At 32.5% G+C, this 12,313-nt stretch overlaps 1 protein-coding gene across 2 annotated transcripts in view; it reads left to right on the top strand.

The window, feature by feature from the left end:
• LOC105332350 (uncharacterized) overlaps window positions 1–12,313 on the top strand; it is a 38,197-nt gene that overhangs the window by 13,398 nt on the left and 12,486 nt on the right. The window lies entirely within an intron of this gene.

The following is a 12,313-nucleotide window of genomic DNA, read 5'->3' as shown; positions in this document are numbered from 1 at the left end:
GTGACAGAGATAAAGAAAGTTCGGTATCAGAACACGACACAGAAGTGATGATAATGGGGAAAAAAGAAGAGAAAGAAAACGAAGGATAAAAGTAAAACCAAGTCGAAAAAGAACAAATAAAATGGAGCGAATGATTACATTTTTCATTTTAGTAATGGTTTTCAAAACCTCCTGGAACTGTAACGGTTTGGTGAACATTGATAAAATGAAAATGGAGTTTAGTTAATTTGACGAAAGAAAATATGATATTGTAGCATTGCAAGAAACTCACTGGAAAGATGATTTTATTGATAATAATAAACATTTGTGGAATGGTGTTATTTATCATAATAGTGAAAATGTTTCATCCAAAGGAGTAGCATTTTTAATTAGAAATGATATTAAATGAAATATTGAAATGGTAAACGGATTTGATGGTAGATTTTTGCATGTCAAATACACGGAAAATGACAACAAGTATGATATTATAAATTTATATGAGCCTAATGATGTTAGAGAAAGGGTAATGTTTTAAAAAAATATTACAAATGTTATGCCACGTTCTACAGAGTTAATCATTATGGGAGACTTTAATAATACTCTTGCTGAGATAGATAGATGTGGTAAAACAGTACATAAGTATGACCAGAGTTACAAAGGATTGACAGATATGATGACTGAGCATGATGTGGTTGATATATGGAGAGAAAGAAATGAAAGAAAAAAAGTTTTTTCTAGGAAAGTTATTAGAGAAGGGATAATTGTACAAAGTAGAATTGATTTTATTTTGATTGCAAAAATTCTTTGTGTTTATATGTGAGAAACATATTTTATGTGGAAACAACAATGAGTGATCACTTTATGATTGTAATGAATTTTAACACAGAAGTCTGTGAAAGAGGTCCAGGTGTTTGGATCCATAACAATTTGTTATTGTACGATGAAATGTATGTTAACAAAGTCCAGGAACGTATTGAAAAAGAAAAGAAATGTATATTATTTGAGCAATCAATTTTAGTTTGGTGGGATAATTTAAAGTATAAAATTAAAAAACTGTCACAAATATATAGTCAAAATAAAGCTAAAGAAAGAAATAAGGAGTAGTATTATAGAATTCAAAACAAATTTGCAAAGATTGTCACAAAGTGTTGCTGATGGTTATTGTATTGACATTGAAAAATATGAAAAACTTGAAACTGATCTCTGTGAATATGAAAATGAAAAATGTACAGGTGCCATACTAAGGTCTAAGGCCCAGTGGGCGAATGAATCAGATAAGGGTACGAAATATATTTTGAATTTAGAAAAAAGCAGACAAGAGTCAAAGACAATAAAGGAATTGTTCTATGAAAACGGTGAAGTTAAGAAAAATGTTGATTCTATTTTAGATATGCAATAGAATTTTTATTCCAATTTGTATTTATGTGTAACTATAGAATGTAAAAGTAAAGATCAGTTGTTGTCATTTGTCGATACAAAACTTAATGAAAGTGATGTTGAACTGTGTGATAAAAATATTGATGTTAATGAAATAGAGCAAGCTTTAAAAGAAATGGCCAGCAATAAAAGTCCTGGTCCTGATGAATTGACTGTTGAATTTTATATAAAGTTTTTGCCAAAGTTGAAAAATGTATAGTACAAACGTTTTTTAGAAATAGATGATAAAGAAACATTGTCACATTCTATGAAAATTGGTGTAATTACATTACTATACAAAAAGAAAGGTGATAAAAGATTGTTAAAAAACTGGAGACCTATTAGTCTCGTGAATGTTGATTACAAAATCATTGCAAGAATTATGTCAAATAGACTGAAGCATGTTTTACCAAACATTATTTCTGATAGTCAGACATGTTGCATTATTGGAAAAGATATTGCAGACACATTAGTAAGTATAAGAGATATTATAGAGATGACTGAAATAGATGATATGGAAGGTTATATTGTAAAAATTGATCAAGAAAAAGCTTTTGATAGGGTCAGTCATGGGTATTTGTTAGAGGTGTTGAAAGTATTTGGTTTTGGAGATTATTTCAGAAAATGGGTAAAAATATTTTATACAGGTATTTATAGCAGTGTTAAAAGTAATGGTCATCTTACAAAATTTTTTTCAATCAAAAACTCGGTAAGGCAAGGTTGCCCAATATCTGCTTTATTGTATGTATTGTGCTCAGAACCTTTAAGTGTGCAATTAAATGTAATGGTTATAGATATTCCTTTGTCTGATAAAACTGCATTGGTTTTTCAACATGCAGATGACACAACATTATCGGTTTGTAATAAATATTTTTGAGATATTTAAGATTTTTGAATTGTATGGAAGAGCCTCTGGTGCCAAAATAAATGTTCAGAAATTATGTGTATAGGTTCAGGGAGATTATTGGAAGATGTAAGAAAATTAATTAATGTCACTGAATCAAATGTTCTCAAAATCCTTGGAGTTTATTTTGGTAGAAACAAAGAAGAGTGTGCAAATTTAAATTGGAGAAACAAAGTACAAAATATTAAACACATTCTTAATCTGTGAAGACAAAGACAGTTGACAATACATGGAAGAGCTAGTGTTATAAATACATTGTTGATGTCCAAATTATGGTATTCCTTGTCTGTGATTTCTATCCCATTTTGGGCTAGAGATACAATTAAAAAAGAATGTATTGATTTTTTAGGAATTATTGCAGACATTTAGTGTCATATAAAACAATTGTTGGCGAACATAAAAACGGTGGTTTAAAGATTGATGGTATTTATTTGAAAATGCTGTCGTATCGACTTAAGTTTTTAGCCAAGTATTTGTGTCCTACAAAAGAACTAGTATGGAAACACACTTTTAGCTATTTTTTATCCAAAATTTGTGATTTGAAAGGTGGTGTTGAAGTATTTCTTCTACAGTTGAACAAAATGGATTTGCAATGTCTGCCTTCTTTTTATGTTGAAATGTTTAGTGCATGGTATGCTGTGAAGGATAATGTTGATTACAATGAAAATAGAAACGATGTGTTTAATTACTGCTTGTTTTTCAATTCTAAAATTGTTAATCAGAACAAAACATTAGTGTGGGCATATTTTATAAAAGCTGGTATTACACATATCAGAGACATTTCATATGAAGTAATACCAGGAATTTTGCCCGTGTCTTGTATAGTAGAACTGATACATGAATATGATTCAGAAATTAAGGTAAAACACATTAAAGATGATTATGCAACATTATTATCAGTTATACCAGAAGAGTGGAAAAATATTGTTCAAAAGTTTGTTCATGTGAAAGAAGCATTGCTTCCAAATTTTTCGATTTGTGTAGAAAATAACAAATATGTGTTTTCTTCATGTACAGTAAAGATTTTTTAGAAAACGTTAATACACAAGCTGTTTAACCCTCCAATATCAAACGAATACTGGAAAGGAAAATTGCAAATAGATAATGAGTCTATTCTTGATAACAGATTATATTATTATATTAATTATATTAAGAGGAGTTGGTAGACCTCCAGATGTTGTAGAACTTGATTTTAAGATGTTTCATAATGGTATTTTTACATATGAAAAACTGTTCAAGATCGGTAAAACAGATTCAAACAAATGTCCATTATGTAAAACAGAATGCGAAGATTTATTGCATATGTTTGTAAAATGTGAAAAAGTGAAGGAATTCAAGAAAGATTTTATAATTTATCATTTGGAATCGCTATTGAAGGACTGTGAAAATAGTGTATGCAATGTTTTATATATTGATGAAATTTTGATGACGGCATTTTCTGTCATGAAAAATGTAAATACATTTTTTGTAAATTTTTTCATATCAATATGTAGATTTACTACTTATAGAAGGAGACAAATATTGTTGCAAAATAATCAAAAAATGGATTTAGAAAGGTTTTGCAAATATTTACTCAGACATTATATTTATTACAACTATCATTACATGTCTATAGTAAGACAACAGAAAAATGTTTTCAAAAAAGTTTTTGAAGAAAAATCCACTTTTAAAGGAAACAGAAGGTATACTATTGTTTATTTTATAAAATATTTTATTATGAAGTATTGCCATGTAGACTGTGATTGTGATATCTAATGTGATGATTGTGATAATTGAAAGTTGATCAATAAAAGATAAAAAAAAAAGGTCGTTCTACTGATAAACGTTACATTTTGCTATCGGTTGTTCATATCCCCGTGATATTGCATTTTTTTTCTTCAGTAGCGTTTTGAATTTATTTTTCCTTTAATATATTTGGTTAAACAATTATAAAATTTATTTACCAAAATTTTTTTATTCAGGAAATTAAAATGTGAATCTTTTTGCACATTAATTATTATGTCAAAATTAAAAAAAATAACAACAATTAAACAAGCTTTGGGAAAAGAAATCATAAATAACGGATTTAATATGTATATATTCTTAATGTAATAAGGAAAAAACCAGTTTATTATATGTACTTAATGTTTGCAGTTTTCTTCTCTCTGAGTATTAATTATAATTGTTTAGTTAATCAATTTTATCACGACAACCCACAATTATTGAGTATTGACATACACCAAAAAAAATAACATTCTATGGTTTGCGTTTTTCATGAAATGTTACAGTGAAATTATTGTTTTCTTATTGGTGTAAAATATTTATTTTTTATTTTATTTTCAGGAGCTAGAGAATTTCTTTTCTCAGCACTTTGGATGGACTCCAAACAGCACTCTTGCAGCTTCCCAGGTCACTGATCATGAAGATTCATCAGGTGACGCGGACGACGATGGACCGGCTGATGAGACTATTGGTTTAGATCGACGGGTTATGCAGTCTCTTGATGATGCTGTCTTGTCGGATCCAAATTCAGATGATGGAGATGGGGACGATGGCGAAAATGAATGCTAGAGAAGCTCAGCGTCAATTGAGAATGTACCTCTACCCCATGATGATCCTGATGTGTTCAAAATCAGAGAGGTAAAGATTCGTGGCTGCGGCTGTAAGAACAATTACGTTTCTATCTTCAGCGATGATACTTTGTACTCGCACATCCTAAACATGAGAGAAATGTCAAAGGAAAAAAAAGACATGTACATCATGGGATCGCTTGTGGACAGCTTCAAAGAAACGACAAAACGGGGAAAGAAAAGAATACGTTCCAGGCAGACTTACATTTTGCAGCATCTGGAACCAGTGTCGTCCGCATATTAGAATAGCCAAACCAAGGGACGATGTATGTGCCACTTGTGAAAAATTTCGAAAAAAGTGTTTTAGATGCAGTTTCAGAGGAGAAACAGTTGGAGGCAGCAAGAAAGATGCAGGAACACATCACACATGCACAGGGTGAAAGGAAAGGGTACAACGATTGTGTACATCATTGGATCGCTTGTGGACAGCTAAAAAGAAACGACAAAACGTGGAAAGAAAAGAATACGTTCCAGGCAGACTTTCATGTTTTCCGGAGAAAAGATTTGCAGAAATACGTTCCTGCTTGTCTATGATAAAGGGAAGCATTTTCTTCATAATATCATCACATATAAGAATACACATGGAGTAACACCACGCAAGCATGGGAACCTAGGAAAGAAACCTAGTCAGTCGCTACAATATGATGACATTAAGTTAGTACAGTTCATCTCTAGTTATGCAGATGACTTTGGGTTACCACAACCTGCTGCCCCAAGAGGAAGAGATGACACTCCTCCCATATACATTCCATCCGATACAACGAAAAAGGACGTCCACGAGAAATATGTTGAAAGCTTTCCGAACGACGGACATGTGCGGTATTCCACATTTTGCAGCATCTGGAACCAGTGTCGTCCGCATATTAGAATAGCCAAACCAAGGGACGATGTATGTGCCACTTGTGAAAAACTTCGAAAAAGTGTTTTAGATGCAGTTTCAGAGTAGATAAAGTTGGAGGCAACAAGAAAGATGCATGAACACATCACATATGCACAGGCTGAAAGGAAAGTGTACAACGATTGTGTGAAAAGGTCCCGAGACACATACCATTCACAAGACAGATTTGTCCATTCCACGTTTGACTTCAATCAGAATGTATGCATTCCTCATCATTCGCAGCAAATGGGCCCCCTGTACTTTCAGACACTTCGAAAAGTCCATATATTTGGTGTCCGCTCCGATGGAGAACCAAAACAACTAAACCTTCTTATAAACGAAAATGAAACTATCGGACCAGATGGAACCAAAGTGCATAGACCAGATTCTGTGATCTCTATGTTGGACTGGGCCTTACAAAACCACAATTCGAGCGAAACGTCATGCACAATACACGCTGATAACTGCTGTGGCCAAAATAAGAACCAGTATGTCATTGGATATTTCATGTGGCGAGTAATGACAAAGCAACACAACAGAATAGAGTTCAAAATGCAGATCCCCGGACATGCACGGTGCCTCATCGATGGAGGATTTGCTCTTCTCAAGAAGTTGTATAGGCGGTGTGATTGTGATAGCATTGGCCAACTTGAAGATGTTGTTAACAGATCATCTAATACTAACACTGCTGTGCGATATCCAGCGTGGCAATGAAGATCCTGAAAAGAGTATCTGGGGCAGTTTTTCAAACCAGTGAAGGGTATCCGCCAGTACCAACACTTTTCGTTCGATTCTAACGAGCCAGGCATTGTAACGGCGAAGAAGACTTGTGACGGAACCGAGGAGAAGATTGAGATTTTGAAAGATCTGGGATGCGTTTTACAAAAGAACTTACGACCAAATTAATGAATGCTAATTAATCACCAACTGATCCATGATTTATTCTTATGGCTGGAAAATATAATTATGGGAATTTTGAAAACGGGAAAATATTTGTAAACAAATGGTTTTACGTCAGTTTTATTCTTTAAATGTCATTAATCAAGCTGTAAATATTAACAACTTTTTTCTTAAGTTCTTTTGTAAAATGCAGCCCAGGGATTTCAGTTCAGAGAAATAAGAAGACCGGATGTACTTCCCGCTGGTTAACTGTCTGAATCTATGGTGCGTTATCTTTACTCGCATGTGAGACCATTTGTGAGACCTGTTTTTCAGGAGGAGACGTGCCCCTCTCCAGTCCAGTAGTAAACTTACTGAACTGAAACTTTACTTTGGCACATTTTGATGTAAGCATTTTTTTTCAGGAGATGGTGGACTTTTTATTGTATAAATCTAATTTTTATAATAGAATTCATATATAATTACACCATTGAATATGATTTGAATATATAAGTTAACAAATATAAATTTGAAGAATAATTTAAAGTGAAGAATAATTAAAATCAATTTCCTATTTTATGCTATGATTGTTTGTTTATATTTTTTTTTATTCCCACTTGGAGAAAAAAATGACCAAATATCGCGGCTATGTTAAGGCTGCTCGATTAATTTCACAGCGATATGTAGAAAGTCACTTGTCTGTACTTCATACGATATGACGTCATAGTTAACATTGACGTCACGATCTGCATTCCTTTCGATCGTTCTTGGGGAATGTATCGTAACGTAATAAGTGATATTCATTGTGCATATTAAAACCTCTTCAATCCTTTACATAGACACTGTTGAAAATACTAGCGATACTAAATTCAATATCACCGATATGGAGTATTAAACAAATCAACAGTTTAAAGCTTCGTAATAGGTAAACTTTTCATAAACTAATGGTTTTGAGACTCCCCCTGCTAACTGTAATCTAATGAATGGTGATAAGTATATGCATATAAAAAACGGCTTGGCACAAGTGAAAGATAAAAACAATCTTAGTATATTTTACGTGAAATCGGGAGAGAAAATAAGTACCAATGTGAATCTTGCTGGGGGAAACCTACCAATTGACGTGATTTTGTGTAATCGAGCCTAAAAGGTAAAAATGTGCATAATTCGATGGCGGTGCGAAATGTTTTGACAATATTTTGAATAAACGAAATATTTATATGAACTCCCAGCAAGAACTGCAAAATGCATTACTTATCGAAGGATTTTTCATAAAAATATTTTTGATTTAATGTCATTATTCACTTGTGCCGATGCGATTTTTACTACCCAATTTATCAAAAAAAAAAATGTGTACTTTGAAGTAACGATTTTTGCATTTTTTTAAGATGGAAAAAGCTTAATAAGAAACTTCTTACTGTACCAACACTGTACTGAAAAGATATATTCAAAAGACTTTAAAAATTATACCTTTCCCCATAAACTTCAATGTTGACTTTAAGATGTGATAAATTTGTTACTATTTAATTTTTGTTCTATTTCAAAGGTGAATAAACCCTTAATCATACTAAGATTTTGGTGTTCAAACTAACAATATTTGATGTTAAAAATGACAGTTATGAATGTAATATCTTGAAGTGAAAGCCAAAAAAGAAATATGATTAAGCCCCAGCATTATATGCATCAAGTCAGCATAATTTACTGATTAGGTTGTTCAAAATTAATTCTACGTTTAACGTAACCCACGCGCGTAGGTTTTGGCGAAATTGTCGTTTTGAAAAAACAAACAAATCCGGATTTGAAAAAGTCGTTGCGGTTTGGGTTTTCATTTAGCGACTGAATTCTACATCCTGTATGAGAGAAAAACATGCTCAAAGACACCATTGAGGTATTCAGTTTTCACAATACGAAGAAAATGAGAGTCTACGCCACTATCAAAGTAAAAAAACCATTTAATAACGAACCATAAAGGATCGGACAAACACATGATCGAAGTTGGCAGTAAAATCTTATTTCGAGATTGTTTAATGTCGGTTGTCAAGTCACAGAGCCTGAACCATGCTGAACCAACTTCCGCCCAAAAAGGCAAAAACGAGGTTTGTTGTATATATTTTTTAAGTGTTCCATCAAGAACTGAAATTACTACCCATCTTATTTAACAAAAACTCAAAATGTGTACGGTTAAGTTATTTTATATTTCTTTTAAGGAGGGGAAAGCTTAAGCAAATTCTTACCACCACTGTACTGAAAAGATATAAAAGACTTAATAAATTATACCTTTTTCCATAGACTTCAATGTTAGCTTCAAGATGTGATAAATTTGTTCCTTTATAACCTTTGTTCAATTTTAAAGGTGAATGACCTTATAAAATCATACTAAGATTTTAGTGTTCGAACTACCAATATTTGGTTTTAAATACAATAATTATGGATGTAATACCTTGAAGTGAAGTTATGCATTAAGTCAGCATAATTTACTGACTTAGATAAGAGTTCTGACACAATAATGACTGCAAATTCCTTTCATTTGAAATGTATCTACATTTTTAATAACATTTTCAGAAATAAAAATTCATTCATTCATAATATATATTATTTTGATTGTAGATAATCTGTGAATCACATGTGTTGCGCAACATTTTCCCTGAAAAGAAAAAGTTTTCCCTTCGGTTGCTATGTTTGTGTTGATGTAAATCCATTGGATGTACCACTTGATGTGCTTGCAAGTCACTACACTTCTTGCCCAGTTTACATGATGTACCCACAGAAAGGATATAAATATAAATTAGAAAAAAGTATTTGCTTTGAAAATGCAGAAATTAACATGGACTGAATCCTACCATATGTATTATATGACAGTGTTGATGTATTGATAACTAAATGGGTGACTTTCAATAAATACACATTTGTTTGAAATTTGTGTTTGTTCTTTTTTTTTCCTCCCTCCCTCGTAGGTTTTAAATTTTCATGTGACGTTAAACGTAGAATTAATTTTAAACAGCCTTAGAGTTCTCACGTGATAAAGACTGCAAATACCTTACATTTGAAATGTATCTACATTTTAAAAAAACATTTTTAATAAGGAATAATTAGAGGAAAGAAGAAGTGGAATACACTTGTAGGGTGGCAGTTATTTCAAGAACACTGTTTTAAGTTCTTAGAAGTAGGTACAGTGAATCTGACAACACAGCTCTGATTTGATAAATTTTAAAATGTGTCATTATGAAAATGTATGAAATAATGTCATTATTTTGATTGTAGATAACTTGCAAGTCACATGTGTTGATCAACTTTTTCCACAAAATGAAATTTAAAGTTTTCCTTTGGTTTTCTACGTTTATGGTGATGAAAATTCATTGGATGTACCACTTGATCTGCTTTGCAAGTCACATTCAATTCTCGTCCAGTATACATGATTTACTCACAGAAAGGACATAAACCTAAATTACACAAAAGAATTTTCTTGGACAATGCAAGATTTAACATGGACTGAATCCTACCATACATAGTATATGACAGTGTTGATGTATTGGTAACTGAATGGGTGACTTTCAATAAATACACATTTGTTTGAAATTTTTGTTTGTTTATTTTTTTCCTCCCTCCCTCGTAGGTTTAAGATTTTAGATGTGACGTTATACGTAGAATTAATTTTAAACAGCCATGAATAAAATGAACATATTTTTATTTTTTTAATTTTACTCATAATTCACGATCGAATGTAGATTCTGTGCTTGTTTGATGCGAACAAAGGACAATTGTTGATCATCGGCATAAAAAAAACGTGTACATGCATATTGGAAAGAATAACACGATTGAACAATTGGCATTCAGAAGTTGGAGTTCTATTCGCTTTTCGCGTGTGCAAAAAACGACGGCATCCTAACATCCAGACATGTCTTAAACTTTTTAGAATCCGACACTCTTAATGAAGCATTTGGTCAATTTCTTATATGTCTTAGTTAAGAGTGTTTCGGTGGTATTAATAGCACATGTCATTTTTGAATTGTAACAAGGCCCGCCTCGGCAGGAGACCTTATGAAGAAACCAATTAATCTCTTTGAACTTCATTTGGTTTTAATTTGAATCTAATGATTAGATCACCTATATTTTTGTGTTTACTGTATACAACCATAGGAGGTGTTGTGAATAATTTTTTGCATACTTCGTCATGTTGTATGTTATCCCAGTGTTTCATAAGTCGTTTCCTTAACCCTATAATACTTGGGTTAAATTTGGTCACCAACACATTCGACTGCCTTTTTAGTGTTTTTCTTCTTTTGTTTATTGAGAAGATCCATTCTTTTTGCAGATAGAGTTTCTTGCATAATAGGTTCAATTTCTGATTGTTTGTAACCTCTTTTTTCGAGGTGAGATTTGAAATCTTTGAAAATATTTAGAAATACAGCTTAATCGCTAGTATTTCTCAGATGTCTGGTATATTCTTCTTTAATTAGGCCCTTGAAGACTGATGGGCTATGAGCACTTTTTCTGTGCAGGTAAGCTGTTAGAAGGTTTGATATATGAGCGAATGTCTAATCGCTGGCTATCTGAGAATCTTGTTCCTTTGTATATGGTCGTGTCTAAGAAATTGACACTGGTGTGAGATAATTCATAAGTAAATCTCAGATATTTATGACAAGAGTTCCCTATGTCAAAAAATTCTTTAATTTCATCCGGGCTTCCATTAAATTGAATAAAGCCGTCATCTCTATATCTGCCGTGATAGATAAGTTTGTCGGCATGTTGAAATTTAGATATTACATCATCAGGGATGTCTTTCATATGTATACCTGTAAATTCTGGTGACAGGTGTGCCCCTATCGCCGCGCCTATAATTTGTTTGTAATATTTTCCGTTAAACTCGAAAAAATTATTTTCAAGTATGCATCTGCGAAAAAAGATTAGATCAGAACTGCAAGGTCGAGGTAGTTCTAGACTAGAATTGTCTGCTAAATATGCTTTCTCGACAGAATGAAGTAATTTATCAAATTCCATGTTGGTGTACATGCTGGTCACGTCATAAGTAACCAAGATGGCATTTTCAGGTACAATCAGAGATTCGATTTTTTAGTATAAAACCAGACGTGTCTTTGATGTAAGAATTCTGTTTCTGAACAATGGGTACAAGGAAATGATCACAGTAGTAACCTATATTTTCCGTTGGTGTGCCGCATTGAGAGATAATTGGTCGACCAGGTGGAATTTTTCGGAGGCTTCATTGGCCTTTTAAAAGTGCATCAAGCACCTGTTTATTTTATGTATACAGACTCCCACATTTCAAATTGACATTTTTATTTGTGCTTAAAAACCGATAGGTTTCCTTGTCTAAAGTTTGGTTTTGATACATTTCAAAAACTTAAGATTGGATGCTCTGATGTAGAGCTTCTAAATCAGGTTTTTCTATCTAGACATAATAGGCAAAATCGAGCTGTCTTATACCTTCTGAGAAATATTGATCTCTGACCATTACAAGAATTGTGTTGCTTTTGTCCGCCTTTTTGATTACAATCCCAAGATTATTTGTTAATGAGACAAATGCTTCCCTCTCATGTTTCGTGGGATTGTCTTCAAAACGTTTGATTGGCATTGATGTTAATTCGAGTTTAGTCTTATCGATATACTTTTCTAATGCATCACATGTGTGCTCTG

This window comes from Magallana gigas, chromosome 7 (assembly GCF_963853765.1).
Source record: "Magallana gigas chromosome 7, xbMagGiga1.1, whole genome shotgun sequence".
Taxonomy (NCBI): domain Eukaryota; kingdom Metazoa; phylum Mollusca; class Bivalvia; order Ostreida; family Ostreidae; genus Magallana; species Magallana gigas.
This window is presented reverse-complemented; position numbering and strand designations above follow the sequence as displayed.